General features: G+C 46.2%; 1 long non-coding RNA gene across 1 annotated transcript in view; it reads right to left on the reverse strand.

The window, feature by feature from the left end:
• The window catches only part of LOC137652087 (uncharacterized), a 36,444-nt gene that overhangs the window by 5,728 nt on the left and 14,558 nt on the right, over positions 1-16,158 (reverse strand). The window contains exon 2 of the long non-coding RNA XR_011046176.1: positions 7,050-7,214. This is a non-coding gene — a long non-coding RNA (uncharacterized lncRNA). The remainder of the gene's footprint in view (positions 1-7,049; positions 7,215-16,158) is intronic.

Genomic DNA, 16,158 nt, shown 5'->3' on the forward strand with positions numbered 1-16,158 from the left:
GACGACAATCGAAGATACAACCATCCATATCAGGATTCCGGTAGATCGAACACAAATATTACCTGAATCTCATGACATCCACATTCATAGCAGGACTTATGAGAAGCAGGGTACTCAGTCCTAATATACACAGCCATTCCCCTGGCTCTAGAGATGGCATCGCGTTTCAATATTATTGGCTTCTTAAAACCAGTTATAAGGAGCTCAGATGAGTACCTCATATTAGAAATCAAAGTTTATGAGCACAAAAGAATATCATAATGTCTGGACGCAACTGTAAGGTCTTGAGTATTTGCATGAAGACCACGAATATTGCAATATAGTAAACAATATTGATAAAATCTATAACGTAATGGTCCCGGATTTTGCTCAATGTCTCCAGAGAGCATAAGAATTAATTGTAATAAAAAAGATACATCATACTTAAAGACCAAATAAACAAGAATGATAAGAATATGTACAGAAATATAAAGCAATTGATCAAACTCATAGACTAGAAAAAAAGTCTGAAAAATTGGTCAACATGGAGCCGATACACCATGCAAAGCTAAATACCCTCCAGGATAGCCACTTCAACTGAAGGGAGGACAGTAAGGACAGTTTTGAAAAGGAAAAGAATCAGATAAGGAAAAGGCAACCTCTTGACAAACTACCAGGCATCCATGGACACACTATTAAGCCTACCCACACACAATAAAAAACAAAGGGAAAAAAAAAGAAAAAAAGATAGAAGTGCCCGAGTGTACCCTCAAGCAAGAGAACTCTCTCCCAAGACAGTGGAAGACCATGGTACAGAGGCTATGGCACTGCCCAAGACTAGAGAACAATGGTTTGATTTTGGAGTGTCCTTCTCCTAGAAGAGCTGCTTACCATAGCTTGAGTCTCTTCTACCCTAACAAAGAGGAAAGGAGCCACTGAACAATTACAGTACAGTAAATAGCCCCTTGATCAAAGAAGAAGCGGTTGGTAATTTCAGTGTTGTTAAGTGTATGAGAAAAGACGAGAATGTGTAAAGAATAGGCCAGACTATTCAGTGTATGTGTAAGCAAAGAAAAATTGAGCCATAACCAGAGAGAGAGGGATCCAATGTATTACTGTCTGGCCAGTCAGCAGTAGTATTCCTGGTGTCACCCAATCCAAAGGTAGACGAGCTCAGGTTGCAAATCAAATTTATGAATAAATGGAGAAATTACTAGGTGGCCATGAGGGACTGGCCTTTTCTTCAACAGGGGAAGTATCTGAAGCTGTCATCTTTGTCTATATGGAAGGTACTGTAAAAACAGTTAGCACTGCTGCTAGGATTGTATGTCAGAAGCCCTCATCCCCATCAAGACAAGTAACAGTCAGTCCCAGTGGTTAAGGGATTTTCCTGCAGGAGGTAAAAGGGCGGCAATCAGCGAGATGCATGTGTGAATGAGTGTGTATTGAAAGTGCTCAAAAGACTAAAGTGAACACCTGGGGGAGTGGTAGCTAGCCTAATGCACCTCTTTAAATTGGCAACTACTTTCCCACAAAGATAAAACAGATAAAAAATCCTGTAGGACATAGGGAACAGACCAAATAGTATGTGTCCTTCAAGTGTTAAGGAATGTCGTCAGCATCATTCCTATGATGAACTGTACTCTGATAGTCATAATCAGTCTGAATTGTGTCTGGAGAACAAAATATGACCGTTCTCCAAATTATATGTACACTATTCCACTCATGAGTCAACTGTATTAGTCTGTCAATTTTCTTGGCAGCCATTGTGTCACCTCCCTTCCTACCATTACGGGATGAGTTTTAGTAAATCACAAGCAAAACCAACAAGCAGGTCTAGAATATTGCACTTACCGGCATGTAATCACTTATAGAAGCTGTAGAAAGTCACAGAGTTCTGTGATTATTTTTGCAATTTCCTCCTCCTCCCTTCCTTGGGCACTGTCTGAACCTTGCCAGGGAGGAAGAGCCAGATATTTTCTCAGAGCTCGCTAAAGGTTGATGACCTTCAAATGGCTTTCGTTGATGGGCCTGGGTTCTTAGGGCTAGCTGTCAGTAAAAAGAGCAAATCTGCTTGTTCACTCTTCCACCATTACCGTTCTGATGTCATTCCCTCCAAGAGAACAAAATGCAACTATTGTACCAATGACTTCCTTAAGGGGTAACTATCTTTGACAATCATATTCTTTTTCCCTGGGTTTCAAATGGCCCATCAAGGCAGCTTTGTTCTTGGTGCTTGCTCAGATCAATTTAGTGTACTTGTATTTGAGCTTTGATTTACCCTAGGTCATAGTGCAGCAAATAGCTGGGTGATCACACCTCTTATATAACTTTTAAGCTAGCCAATGAAGTAAATTCCCCGAAAAAGACTAAGGTGTCAGGACATAAGTGTCCTCATTCCATTTGGATCCTTACTGCCAGTGCGGACTCTTCTGGTTGATTGATTGGGGAGGATGTCTGTAAAAAGCCCAGGAACCATGATGTTATCAATCATTATAGCGAAAGGAATTTCATTAGAGGAAGTCAGAACTGAAATACTGGTGCCTTCTTCCCAAATAAATACATAATGGACCTTGATCAGAGACGAACCTTGCTGACAACAGTGTGCATGACATGGCATCAGTGTTTGTACAAGTGCAGAGATCAGAATTGAAAAATTCCATTCCAACATTTCGCGTACATTAATGATGGATGAGGCTGAATGCGGAAAGACCTAGGTTGAGGAAGAGTATCAGCAACTTGGGAGATCTCGTGCAATGATGTCACCAAAGTGTACCGGGAACATCCCTTGGAAGGAAATGAACAAGGGCTTCTGCCAACATCCCGAACAGCAGTGTTTGTGCTCGGTTTCACATAGAACTGAGTACCAGAAGCATGAGTACCCATATTCCATACTGAAATTCCTTCCTGGGGGTCAGATTTTTGGTAAAATGCTGCGTCTCCTACAAAACTATAGAGGGAATGACCAAGTCTCGAGCGACTAGGCCAGATCGGTCATCCTGTGCTTGTGACTACTGCCGCATTTTTTTCTATGGTAGGAGAGTTCTGAAAGAACAGGTAATTGGAACAGCTGAACTAGTTCCCGGGTGGATAAAGGGGATGAACCCTCAAGAAATGAGTGTAAACTCCAATCATTATTGCAGATCATGAAGTTCCCAATAGTAAGTTTCCCAAGTGCTATACATGGCGGTAGAAATTCCGACTTCAGAAGGTGATTGTATGGTTTCTGGTTACGGTACATAAATGTAGAGTTCCCGATCACACTAGGCATAGATTTCCTAATCACAGAGACATTCATTTAGTTCCAGATTGTGGTAGGTGATCGTAGAGTTCCTAATTGCGGTAGACATTTACAGATTACCAAATCACAGCAAGTGAACATAGATTTTCCAGTCAAGGTAGATGATTGTAGATTTCCCAATAATGGAATTATTTTTACTAGCCAATCTAAAACCCTAGTTGGAAAAGCAGTATTCTATAGTATCAAGGGTTCCAACATGATTAACAGAGTAGTGATGAGAGGAAATAATGAAAAAGATAGTGTGCCCCAGTGTACCTTCAAGCAAGAAGACTAACCCAAGACATTGCAAGATCATGGTACAGAGGATATGGCACTATCCAAGATTAGAGTACAATAAGTTGATTTCAGTGTGTCCCTCTTCTAGAAGAGCTACTTACATGTCTAATCTCTCTCCTGCCCTTATGAAGATTGTAAAGTACCTGATCACGGTAACATATCTAATTTCATTATTACAGACCACGGGCGATCCCATGCGAAAATGCCAATCATGAAGAGCAAGCGTAAGTCAACCTATTTTCCAGGGAGCGAACAATTCTAACATTCCCCCAAAGACAAAACACAAAGGGGAAAGCACAAGGAAACCTTGCTCTCATACCGGTAACATCTCATACCGTGTACCTATGATGAGAACAGACCCAAGTTATCTTTCTATTGTATCATGTAATTGAAGAGCAAAGAAGCAGATGGTAGGTGCTCTGAGACCCAAAGTCATTGAAAAAGATATGTGAAGTGTCTAATTGTGGGGCATTCCACAAGAGTGGGATATATATGAACTTTATTAATCAAATGTATTCTTGGGTAATAATAATTTCTGGTGCATAATTTCTGGTGCATAACCCCTCAAAACTTTGTAAATAACTGAATCAGGTTGTGTAGTGGCCTTTGTCCCCTTGGAGAAATCAAGACCTCAATTTCAAATGAGGCTGAATGTTAGCAAAAGGTTTGTGAGAATTTGCATCCCATACCGCCCAGAGTGGGTACCTTCATGGTACGAAAAATTTACTGTTGGTAATGATCTCTGCAAGTTCCACCCTTACATACTCCAAGACTGTCAGAAACATGTGGTTACATTAGTTGGATCTATTTATACGACGTCTTGCTCTTCAAGGCGAGGCAAATCAACTAGGTATGATGAGTCTGCTGACCGAGATGAGTCAACTGGGTGTGACAAGTCTGCTGGACAAGACGAGTCTTGCTGGGGAATGGACGAATCCAATTCCCGCTGGAGGAATCCTCTGAAGGGGACACCGAACAGGTGAAGGAAGTCTCGCCGAGCACGGGAAAGGCGACCAATATCTGCTGCCCGTCGGCAATTTTCCCTGCAAGCAGGAAGATTGCCGAACAGTGGCTGGTGGAGGGACTCCCCCCCCGGAAGGACAAGTCCCAACAACTGGAGGCGAACCTTCGGGCAGCACACACTGTTCCCTCTCAATGAGTTGTAGCTCAAATTGAAGGTTGACTTCGAGTGTTAACCGAGAACAAAACCAAAGCTTGTTCTCTGGGTTCCCACCCAAGCGGTTACCCACAAAGAACTCCGGAGAGGACCTGATCCTATGTACGGTTAAGTCCGATGTCAGTGCGAAGGACAGAAATGGACCGAACAGGTGACGAAAGTCTCTCCCATGGATGGTTAAGAGAGACCAACACCACCTCCTGCCGCTGTCGACGTTTCTCCATGCAAGCAAGAAGATTATCGAACAAATGCAGGTGGAGTGACTCTCCCTCCTAAGGAAAAGTTCCAGCACCTGGAGGCAAACCTCTGGGCAGCACACACTGCTTCCCTCAACGAGCTGTAGCTCAAATTGAAGGCTGACAAAGTGTGTTGCCTGAGAACGAAGCTGAAGCTTGTTCTCCGTGTTACCACTGAAGGGGTTACCCAAGGAACTCTGAGAAGTTCTAATCAGCAACTGCTCCGAAGAGGACCGATCCCATACAGGAAAGACCATTGTCACTGCAATGGTTAGGAAACAGCTGCATGCGCAGATGGAGAAGGCGAAGACTGGGCAGGAACAGCTACTTCCCCAGGAACAAGAACGTTGCTGGAAAACAAAAAGAATGAAAGAGAAAAAACAAACGCACGGAAGACCTAAAACAAGGAACCTGCTAACTGTGTACTTCCTCCGTCGGCTGCCATTGCCACTTGTAGGAGTGCAGTGTCATTGGTGCTGTAAAAAAGTTATGTTAAAATATTTATTAAAACCAGTTAATTGCGGACAAAGGACCATTCAAAAGAACGACCTAACCCGAGGGCAGGAAAGGAGTTCCCCAAGAGGAAAAAGGAAAAAGGTCGGTTGGTTGGCTTAGATTGCCCAGACGGGGGCTCTATATTGAAACAAGCTAAAGATTATGCACTCCCTCCTTCAGGCTCCATTGCAGGACGAAAGAGTGGAGTCATTAGTGCTGTAGAAAGGCCAATTGAAACTATCAAAAATTAATTAGCTTCTTGTACAATATTAAATTAAAAACATTTCTATTCAAAATTTATTAGCTGAAGAAAAAACACTCGGGAGAACAATCTAACCTGGGGACAGGAAAGGTGTACCCCCGAGAGGCACAACAAACATGTTTCAAACCACGTACTCCAACTGTTGACTGCAACGTAGAGCAAGGGAGAGGGGAGTCGTCAGTAAAGAGGAGCAAGATTGAAGTCCAGCTCTGCATAGGTAGCAAGCAGTCTTCCCTCCTAAGAAAACACAGGGAGTGAGCGGCATTAACATTCGAACGGAGGAGGAGTATTCACACTAAGACGATTCCCTTAAAACAGAGGCCTTGTCGCTGCACTCGGAGAAGAGGCGGCGGCCACCAACCTATGGGTTGCCCATCGGTAAAGGAGAAGAGACTGTTAAAGAAGGTTCTCCACCTAAGAAAACACCACACTACACTGACATGAAACAAACACTCACACTATAATAATAAGCGAATGTTTATATAGATGTGTATAAAAATAAGACATGAATGTTTAAATATATAAAAAAACACAAGAGTAAAAAATAAAATACTAAATCAAAGGCACCACAAAATTCAGCACAGAGAGAGATGAATGTCTACTCTCACCGAGCCAAAAGTAAAAAGTGCCGAAAGTGACGATACAACACAGGTGTGTGAGCGGGTTGCCAGCTAAACCCCCACACCCAGGCTACCTAGTGGGTGGGTGGTTATACCTCACTAAAAGTGTTATGGCTAGACTTCCAGATTCGCCGAAAGTAATATCCCTATAAATAGTGAGGGTTTGCATTAGAGTCGGAATAAACAATTTCTAGTGTAACTGGAATTTGCTATGAAAAAGTAAAGGGTGTTGGGTACTTATGCACTTTTTTCTTAATAATTAATGGGGACTGGGATATCACAACTTACATATCGATAGATTAAAAATGGGAAACTATTTCGGGGCTAAGTTCATTGTTTAGCTATGGGAAACTGATGGCGAGTCATTGCACTTACCATGGTTTCAATCACTTAGGGAAGCTTTGCGTGTTTTTGCAATGACGTATTCATCAGCTTTTTTTTTTTTAAACAATTAAGAGCTTCCAAGCATTTATGCTTAAGTTTGCAGATACTGTTCTACAATAGCCATTTTTTTCCACCCCTGCCTTTAGTTCCAGCATGACTACAGTCACAAGAAGGCATCACAATAAGGGTACTTTTCAATCTATTTTGAAATTAAGTGTGATTTTGTCTATTTCTGTAATTGATTATGTTGAAAATGCTCTCCAATCAACTAATAGCCCACCTTTTGAAAGTCGACAATTTCTCCGAAATAATGACTTACGTGATTGACATGCACAGCAAATCAATGTACCTCTTGGCAGAACAGGAAAATGAAATTTTGGGTTAAACTTCGTTAGAATCTCACCAAGGGCTTTTGTTGTATTTGATATTTTTCTCAGGGAAAACACGTGAAAACATAATTCTTCTCAATACATCATCAGGGAAACTGTAAAATAGAGAGAAAAATTAATTAACTTATGGTAAGTAGCCAAATGTTTTTTATTCTTCATAATGTAACACATACTGCAGTAACTCCCATTTGTTCATTTGTTTGTTCCTATATTTCCTAACATTACCTCTCTGCGGAGTGCTAATTTTGGCCTATGCACAGTAGCTCCACTGACTGACCTCAAGTGCTCCAATGGAAATACAGTACTGTAGCTTCTTTTAATATATTACTATTGGCTATCAAATTTTGGCACTATTATTATTATTACTAGCCAAGCTACAACCCTAGTTGGAAAAGCAAGATGCTATAAGCCCAAGGGCTCCAGCAGAGAAAATAGACCAGTGAGGAAAGGAATGAGGAAATAAACAAACGAAATAAGCAAAGAAAATTATAATAAAATACTTTAAAAACATTAACATTAAAATAAAAAATTTGGAAACAATGTATTTTTCCTCACATACAAACATGGAGCTATTATAGCGGATTACTTTTGGCAACGCTGAAAACTAGCCAGGACAATTTTAGTGAGGGGTAACTACCCCCATCCGCTAGTTAGCGGAAGGGGGGGTGGGGTAGATTGGCTATCCCGCTCAGTCACACCTATCGGTTGAGTAACCACTTATGCTTTCTGGCAGGACTTCTAGGGGGACAGGGTGGCAGGCCAATTTGTATAAACAGCTTCAGGTTTGTATGTTAGGAAAAATACAAATTGTTTCCAAATTTGTTATTTGTTCCGACACAGATTCAAACCTTCCGCTATTTATAGGGAGACTCACTCTCAGGAGGGAGGAAGTCCCACCAACTGGCCTTGATTATGACCCGGCGTTCTAATTGATTTTGATGTAATTAGTAAGACCCCTACCCTCGCTAAAATCAAATTAGTTACAAGGTAACACAATGATAGCAGCCTGTCAAAGTTTGTGTGAGAGACTAGTGGCTTGTCTTTACGTAGGAACTCTAAGATAAGTATGAGTTCTAAGACATATCCAATACCTCCCTCAAGAGGTATTGGTGATGTAACAAAGTATTTATTAATACTTAGGATGGACAAGGGAAATGAATATTATGTGTAGAGGGGTGAGGTTAGCTATGCTGCAGTCTTGCGGAGCTGTTTCCCCAAGGGGGGAGAAGGTGAAAGAAAGAAGGGAGCCAGACATTCTTTTCATTCACCCCAGACTAACCCGGGTAACCTCAGCCCTCAACCCTCTGCTAGTTGTCCAACAAGGAGCTTGAGGTATTAGATCACTTGTTGTGCGGCCACCACAGGACCAATGGAAAAGGTTTCCATGCTCCTGTAGGTTACGTCTTTCAGGTAGTGGGCTGTGAAGGTTGTTTGGCACTTCCACACGCCCACTTGCATTACATGTGCCACAGAAAATTTTTTCTTGAACGCCAGAGACATTGCAATGCCTCTGACGTCATGAGCTCTGGGTCGGTTGGACAGAGGATGGTCTGGATTGTGAGGGTATTCAATTACGTTCCTTATCCAAGAGGACATAGTATTACTCATGACACTCCTCTGACTTTCCCCGTGCTAAAAAATAGTGCTTGTACACGGGGGCGAGCTTTTGTTGTTCTTTTTAAGTAACACCTCAGACTCCTTACTGGACAAAGTAACAGTTGGTCTGGATCTTCGGTTACAGAACAGACACACACTATCCAAATTGGGCCAAACCTGGAGTCCGGCACACCTGGATTTTGAGTTGGCTACGAACTCAGGGACCTAGTTGAGGATTACTTCCCCACATCTAGAGTGGGAGACATCAGAAGATAGACCATGAAGTTCGCTGACTCTCTTGGCCGAAGCCAGAGCGAGCAGGAACACCGTCTTCCACGTGAGGTGGCGATCGGAGGCCTGGTGTAATGGTTCATAGGGGAAGCCCTTGAGGGACTTGAGGACCCAAACCACGTTCCAAGGGGGAGGTCTTAGCTCTGCCTGGGGATAAGTAAGCTCGTAACTACGTATCAGCAAAGAAAGTTCCAACGAGGAGGAAATGTTGACTCCTTTCAGTCTTAAGGCGAGACTCAAGGCTGAGAGGTAGCCTTTGACTGCCGAGACCGAGAGAAGCATTTATTCCCGAAGGTATACAAAAAACTCTGCTATAGTTGGAACAGGCATCGAGGGGAGAGATAACCCTTCCATGACACAAACCACAGAAAACTGACCACTTCGCCAGGTAGACTGAATCTGTGGATCTCCCGAGGTGTCCAGCTATTCTTTTCGCAACCGGTTGCGAAAGGGCTCTGTGTGAGGAGGTGCTGGATAGTCTCCAGGCGTGAAGTCGAAGCGAAGCTACGGCTTTGTGGAAGATGTTGGCACGTGGTTGTTTGAGGAGGTCATGTTGTGGGGAAAGCTCCCTCGGGATCTCCGTGAGGAGATGCAGAAGGTCTGAGAACCATTCTGTGTGATGCCATAGCGGAGCTATGAGGGTCATTTGCACGTTATTGCTTGCTCGTACCTGGTTGAGGACTTTTCTCATCAGACAGAACGGGGGAAACGCGTAAGCATCCAGGTTTATCCACTGTTGTTGGAAAACATCTTGCCAAAGAGCTTGGGGATCTGGGACTGGGGAGCAGTACAATGGGAGCCTGAAATTCAGGGCCGTTGTGAACAGATCAACAGTCGGGGAACCCCACAAAGTCAGGACTTTGTTGGTTATCAGACAATTCATAGACCACTCAGTGCCATCTATCAGAGTCGCTCTGCTCAGCTTGTCCACTTGCACATTCTGCTTGCCCAGAATGAAGCGAGCTGATAAAGAGTCACAGAGTTGTCTTCTGCTCATCTGATTATCTCTACTGCCAGATGACACAGCTGCTGCGAAAAGGTACCGCCCTGTTTGCTCAGATAAGCTACTACCGTGGTGTTGTCGTTCATCAAGCCCACGGAGTGCCCCGCCAGGACCTGGTGGAACTCTTTGAGAGCCAGAAAGGCTGCCCTCATCTCTAAGAGATTTATGTGCTGGTACCTTTCTGATTCGGACCATTGGCCGGAGATGTAATAGTGCAGCACGTGAGCCTCACACCCTTCTTATGATGCATCTGAAAAGAGCATCAATTCTGGGGAGAGACGAGAAGATCGACCCCTTTGCAGAGGTTTGGCTCCGCCAACCACCACCTGAGGTCCGACTGTTCCTCTAGTCCTATGCGGACTAGGTGATCCTGAGAATCGGTGTGCTGGTTCCACTGGGATTTCAGTCGCCACTGGAGGGATCTCATCCTGACGCGACTGTTGGGGACTAGTCAGGTCAGGGAAGAGAGGTGGCCGAGAAGGCGAAGCCAATACTGCGCCGGGAGCTCTTCCCGATTGAGGAAGACCTGTGCTATCTCCTCAGGCTGAATTCTTTCTTCTGATGGGAACGCTTTGTGCCTTGTGGTGTCTAAACGCATGCCTAGGTATACCAGTTCTTGAGAGGGAAGCACATGAGACTTCAAGGTTTACCACGATCCCCAGATCCTGGCAAAACCTTAGAAGCTTGTCTCGGTGGTGGAGAAGGGCCTCTTCTGAGTCTGCCAGAATCAGCCAGTCGCCCAAGTATCTTAGGAGATGGATGCCGACTGTGGGCCCAGGATGATACTAAGGCGAATACTCTAATGAAGACTTGGGGTGCTGTGGAAAGACCAAAACACAGTACCCTGAACTGGTAATGCTTCCGATTGAACATGAATCTTAGACACTTCCTGGAAGACGGATGAATTGGGATCTGGAAGTGTGCATCCTTTAGATCTAGAGTGCACATGAAGTCCTGTGGTCTTATCGCTTATCTGACAGTGTTGGCTGTCTCCATCCTGAACAGCATCTGTTCGACAAACCTGTTCAGGGCTGAGAGGTCGATGATTGGTCTCCAGCCTCCAGACAAGAAAGAGTCAACTGTAAAAGCCTGGGGACCCGTTGAGGAGGACCTGGAGAGCGCCCTTCTCCAACATGGTCTTGACTTCTGCCCTGAGGGCAAACTCCCTACGGATCCCTTCACAAAGGAGGGCAAACTCCCTACGGATCCCTTCACAAAGGAGTTCAATGGAATCGGCACTCTAATCAGGCGGGGGAGAGAGCAGGAACGGGATGCGATACCCTGAACGAATCACCTTGAACGTCCAGGGTTCGACCCCGTGGTGAAGCCACCTCTGTCAGCGGCTTTGCAGGCATCCCCCCACAGGTGGGCAAATGGGAAGATTGCCTGGCCTATTGGGATCGGCCTCGGCCGTATCCCATCTTTCCCTTTCCTCCACGAAACTACTTCTTGTTGCGAAAGGCCTGCTTTGCACCCTTTTGACCCTTTTGTTTTGGGTCTCTAGCCCTTTTTAGTTGCGGTTTTTGCTGTGATTTCCACTGTGGCTGTGAGGAATAAGGCCTGACTGTTTAGGCCTTTTGGATGAGGGAGTCCTGGCTGGACTTCTTCCACCTCTCTGCCACCCGTTCGACATCCTCGGGGTGGACCAAGGAATTGCCCTCAAAAGGTGCCTTTCTCAGTCTCGCTACTTCAGCCTGCGGGAGATGTCTATGGAACTTTCCTATGACGGCATCCCTACTCTTCAGGATAGTGTTGGCCCAAAGATTCACTACCTGGTGGGAGAGAAACTCGATGGCCCGGGTGCCAGACCAGAAGTCCAGCCATGAAGTAGCCTGCATGGCGTACTTCGCTCCCTTCTGGTTAAGGATTTCGGAGGCCGAAAAGGAGACTGGAAGTCTCATGAGTTTCTAGAAGGGTGTCTGCGAGTGCGCCTCTATGGAGTGGTCGAGAGGCAGCGTTGGAAGAGATTCCCCTAGGATCTCTTAGTACCTCATCTGAAACACATACGGAGGAGGTAGGAGGTTGGAGGATGAGTTAGAGCAGAGTGTGTTGGTGGACCCAGTTGCCTAGGACACTGCCTTCTGTTTGGCACTCTTCAACCCCTTTGACCAGGGCAAAGCTGCACTGGTCCTATGAGGTTTCTGAGTGCCGAAGAACTGGTCAAGGACCATCTCCTTTCCATTTATAGGGGCTACTGATGGATCTGGCAGTTCATTGATGGAACGGATGCAGTTTAGGACCTGCCAGAAAGCATGTTCCGACTCTTTCCTCTCATCCTCTGTGAGCTAAGGGCTAGCGGCTGCTGGCAGAATAGGAGCCAGGAGTGGGCCATGGTCGTCAACGGGATAGACCGGGGATAGGGAGACTACCGAGGTGGTGTTCGCTTCCGATTGCCTAGGAGGCAGCGCCAAAGGAAGCTTGGCCGAGGATTTAGGGATGGTGAATAAATCCTTCGGCTCCCTGTTACGAGGCAGGTGGTCCTCTGTTCATGAGGGACTAGAGGTCTCCATCGGCTTACGGGTGGGATGCAAGTTCGCTGCCATAGGGAGTGCGTTCCGCCCAGTCGCAGGTCGTGCCTCCTCAGACACTATCTCGACTGGTAAGGGATGGAAAGTCTCTCTGTAGCAAGTCACCCTATCCTCATTAGGGGGCGAAGGACGAATCCTTATCCTTTCCCCCTTGGGTCTGGCCTGTGGCGTCTTGAACTGCAGGGGGGTACCCTGAGGTTCTTGCCTATTCTCCTACTAGGGTCTTTTGCTAGGGGATGACCGTTTTCCCTTGCCAGATGGGCCCGCATGCACGGAATCCTCCGAACTCCTCCTAGGATTGGAGGGAGGAGACCCCCCTGAGACGAGAGGAGGCGACAAAGGGATCCTAGGTGTGTCACCTAAGGACTGGGAGCAGGGAATGACTCCTGTAATGACTTGGCACATCACATCGAATAAGGTGCGAAGCCATGGGGGGTCACGGGTTCCCGAGGAACTAAGGGGGGAGGTCCTTGGGAAGACACGGATCCCTGGGTTTAGGAACCTTGGCAGGTTTCTCAACCTTCTTGCCTGAGGGAGGCTTCCCACTGGCAGGATTGGCACAGGCCTACCCTTAGGGATAGGACCTGGGCGTAGTCTCGTGGGCAACTGCTGTCTCTGTGAAAGCCTATGAGACTTGAGAGACTGATAGGAGTATCTCTTTGCAGGGAGGTTAACCCCTGCCGCCAAAAAGAGAGACAGTATCTCGTTTGGGGATGCCAAATCGCGGAGGGTTTGGTTTCGCGAGGTTGTTAATTTGCGAGAACCTACTCCTGGTTGGGATGTTCCCGTGAAGGGAGCAACAGAGGATCGTGAATCACGATCGCGCACCCTGTCATAGTTCGCGCGGCTAGGAACCCCCTCACTGCCTGAGGATTCTGCACAATATTGATTGTGCATGCCAAGAAGGTCGCGCTAGACTGTCTGCGCATGCTAGGTTGTTCGCGTGTGCTAGGTTGTTTGTGTGTGCGCCCCTCAACATAATGCCGATTGCGTGCACCTTATTCACGTGCGCGCCCCTCAACATGGGGCTGATTGTGCGCACCTTGTTTGCGGGCATGGCGCGCATAAGGTTGTTTGTGTGCGCCAGCTTGTTCGTGTGCGCCAAATTGGTCGTGTGCACGAGAGCTCTCAGCGTAGCTAGAGTACTACCTGCTATGCTCACCCGAAGGTTCACGATAGCTGTGTTGTTTGACCGACAACGATCATCACAACGAGAGTCCGCAAACTCTGTCATATAAGAAATGACTGCTATCACGAGAACACAAAGATTCAGCGTGAACTGTGTTGCAAGACCCCGAAGGGTCAGTGCAACGAGAAGCCGAAGATTCTCTTGTCTTGAGACCCAGAAGGATAAGCATGACTAAAGGCACGAGAGACCAAAGGCCTAATGTAGCCTTTTTTGCGAGACCCCGAAGGGTCAGCGCAACGAGAAATCAAAGTTTCTTGGTCACGAAACATTGAGGTGTTAGCATGACTAGAGCTACGAGAGCCCAAGGGTTCAGTGTAACTCAGGGTACGAGATCCAGAGGGGTCAACGTAATAAAGAACCGAGGTTCCTCTGTCACAAGACCCCGAAGGGTCAGGGTGACTGATGGAACGAGAGTCCAAAGGCTCAACGTTACCATCGTTACGAGAGCCCGAGAGTTCAGCATAACTGAAACCCGAAGGTTTTGAGCCGCGTGAGCCCGAAGGATCAACGCGACGGAGTCTCGAAGGACTCCTGCTGTCATGAGAACCCGCAGGATCAACATGATGAGAGCCAGAAGGCTCACGATCACACCAGCCCAAAGGGTGATCGTCACAAGACCCCGAAGAGTCAACGTGAGGAGAACCAGCAGGTTCAAAAAGACTTCTCCTCACAGCACGGGGAGAACGTCCAGGGTGGAGAGGAGTTATGAACCCCGGAGAGGAACGTTCAGCAGACTCCGCCCACGGGGGAGACTGATCTATGTCTACAGACAAATCCTCCGCAGCGGAGGAGAGTTCCCTCGAAGGAGAACGTCGCTTATGACAAGGTTCTCGTTCCGCCCCTAGAGGAGAACCATAAGAGTAAGCAGATCGCCAATGTACAGAGGCAATCTTCTCTCGCAAACGAGAGATATGTTCCCCTGAAGGGGAAACTTGCCTTGGAGAGAGCCCTGTCACCGCCTCTCAGTCTGACCGACGGGCAACAGCGCCTGCGCCCACAACAAGAGGATTGACCTCCGCAGAGGAAGGAGTTGACCGACTTCTCTCTGCTCCCCTTCGGAGGAGTTCTAGGAGAACTTCCTTAGAAGAGGGGCCATCGACGCCTAGCGATGGCCAAAAGACACAAGGTCTGGAAAGGAACAGGCGCTCCCTAGGGGAGGGGAAGGAGCCGACACCTTCGCCTATCCCACAGGGTTGACCTGGAGTCACAAGCCCTGCGCTACTGCTTGGCGATGCCCCGGAAGGTCCTGGTTGAGAAGTAACTTTGGGTGTAGAGGAACCAGAAGACAGCGATTTCTTCAATTTCGAGGAAGACCCTGAAGGTGAAGATTCGCACTTAGACTTCCTTTTTCTTCTTACGCGCAAACTTCACCCACTGGGAGGCAGGCCACTCTTGACATTCGGAACAGGTGTTGTCCCACGAGGGCTGATGCCCCGATAAGCCAGGCACAAAGGGCGGGGGTCCGTCTCTACGGACAACAGAAAGGTAGCCGGTCTAACCCACCCCCTTCCACAAACTAGCGGATGGAGGTAGTTATCCCTCGCTAAAATTGTCTTGGCTAGTTTTCAGCATTGCTGAAAGTAATACCGTATAAATAGCGGAAGGTTTGTATCTGTGTTGGAACAAATAGCGCTGCGGGGAAAGGAAATAAGGAAATAAACAAACAAAATAGAAAATAAAGAAAATCAAAATAAAATATCTTAAAAACATTAAAATGACAAATTCGTATATAATTTGTATTTTTCCTAACGTACAAACCTTAGCTATCTAGGCCTATTTAGGGGTATTACTTTCTGTGAAGCTGAAATAACGAGCCATTAAAATTTAGCGAAGGTTAACTACCTACACCGCTAGTTAGCGGGGGTAGGGGGGGCGGTTTGCTACCGCTCCCACTCACACACCAGTGATTTAGCTCATTTTGCTTGGAGGTAGGACTTCAAGGGGGATAGGGGTGGCGGGCAAGTTTGCATAAATAGCTTGTATCGTTAGGAAAAATACAAATTATCTACGAATTTTGTCATTTGTTCTGTAACTAGAATACAAACCTACAGAATTTATTTACGGGTGACTCACCCATTAGGAAGGGTGGACGTTCTTGCCAATCTGGCTTTTGGCTTTACCCGAGGCTCCTTATCTAATTATGTTAGTACTCAAAATAAGGACTTCCTGCACCTCGCTAAAACCTTGCTACGCAAGGTCTGCGGCCTACGCAAACTGTGTGTCAAGATATTTAGAAGTGTGACTGTCTAGGTAAGGTTATTCAGTCTCTTTTTGTAAGAAAAACTGTTGAAACCAAGACTTTTCAATACCACTCACCAGGATATGGGGAGGCAACAGTATTGGCTTAATACTAGGTACACAAGCGAGCAGGGTTTACCTGCAGTGGTTTGAGGTCAGCTTATGCAGAGAACCCAGGATGCTGCTTTCCCTAA

The sequence above is a fragment of the Palaemon carinicauda genome, chromosome 13 (assembly GCF_036898095.1).
Source record: "Palaemon carinicauda isolate YSFRI2023 chromosome 13, ASM3689809v2, whole genome shotgun sequence".
NCBI lineage: Eukaryota > Metazoa > Arthropoda > Malacostraca > Decapoda > Palaemonidae > Palaemon > Palaemon carinicauda.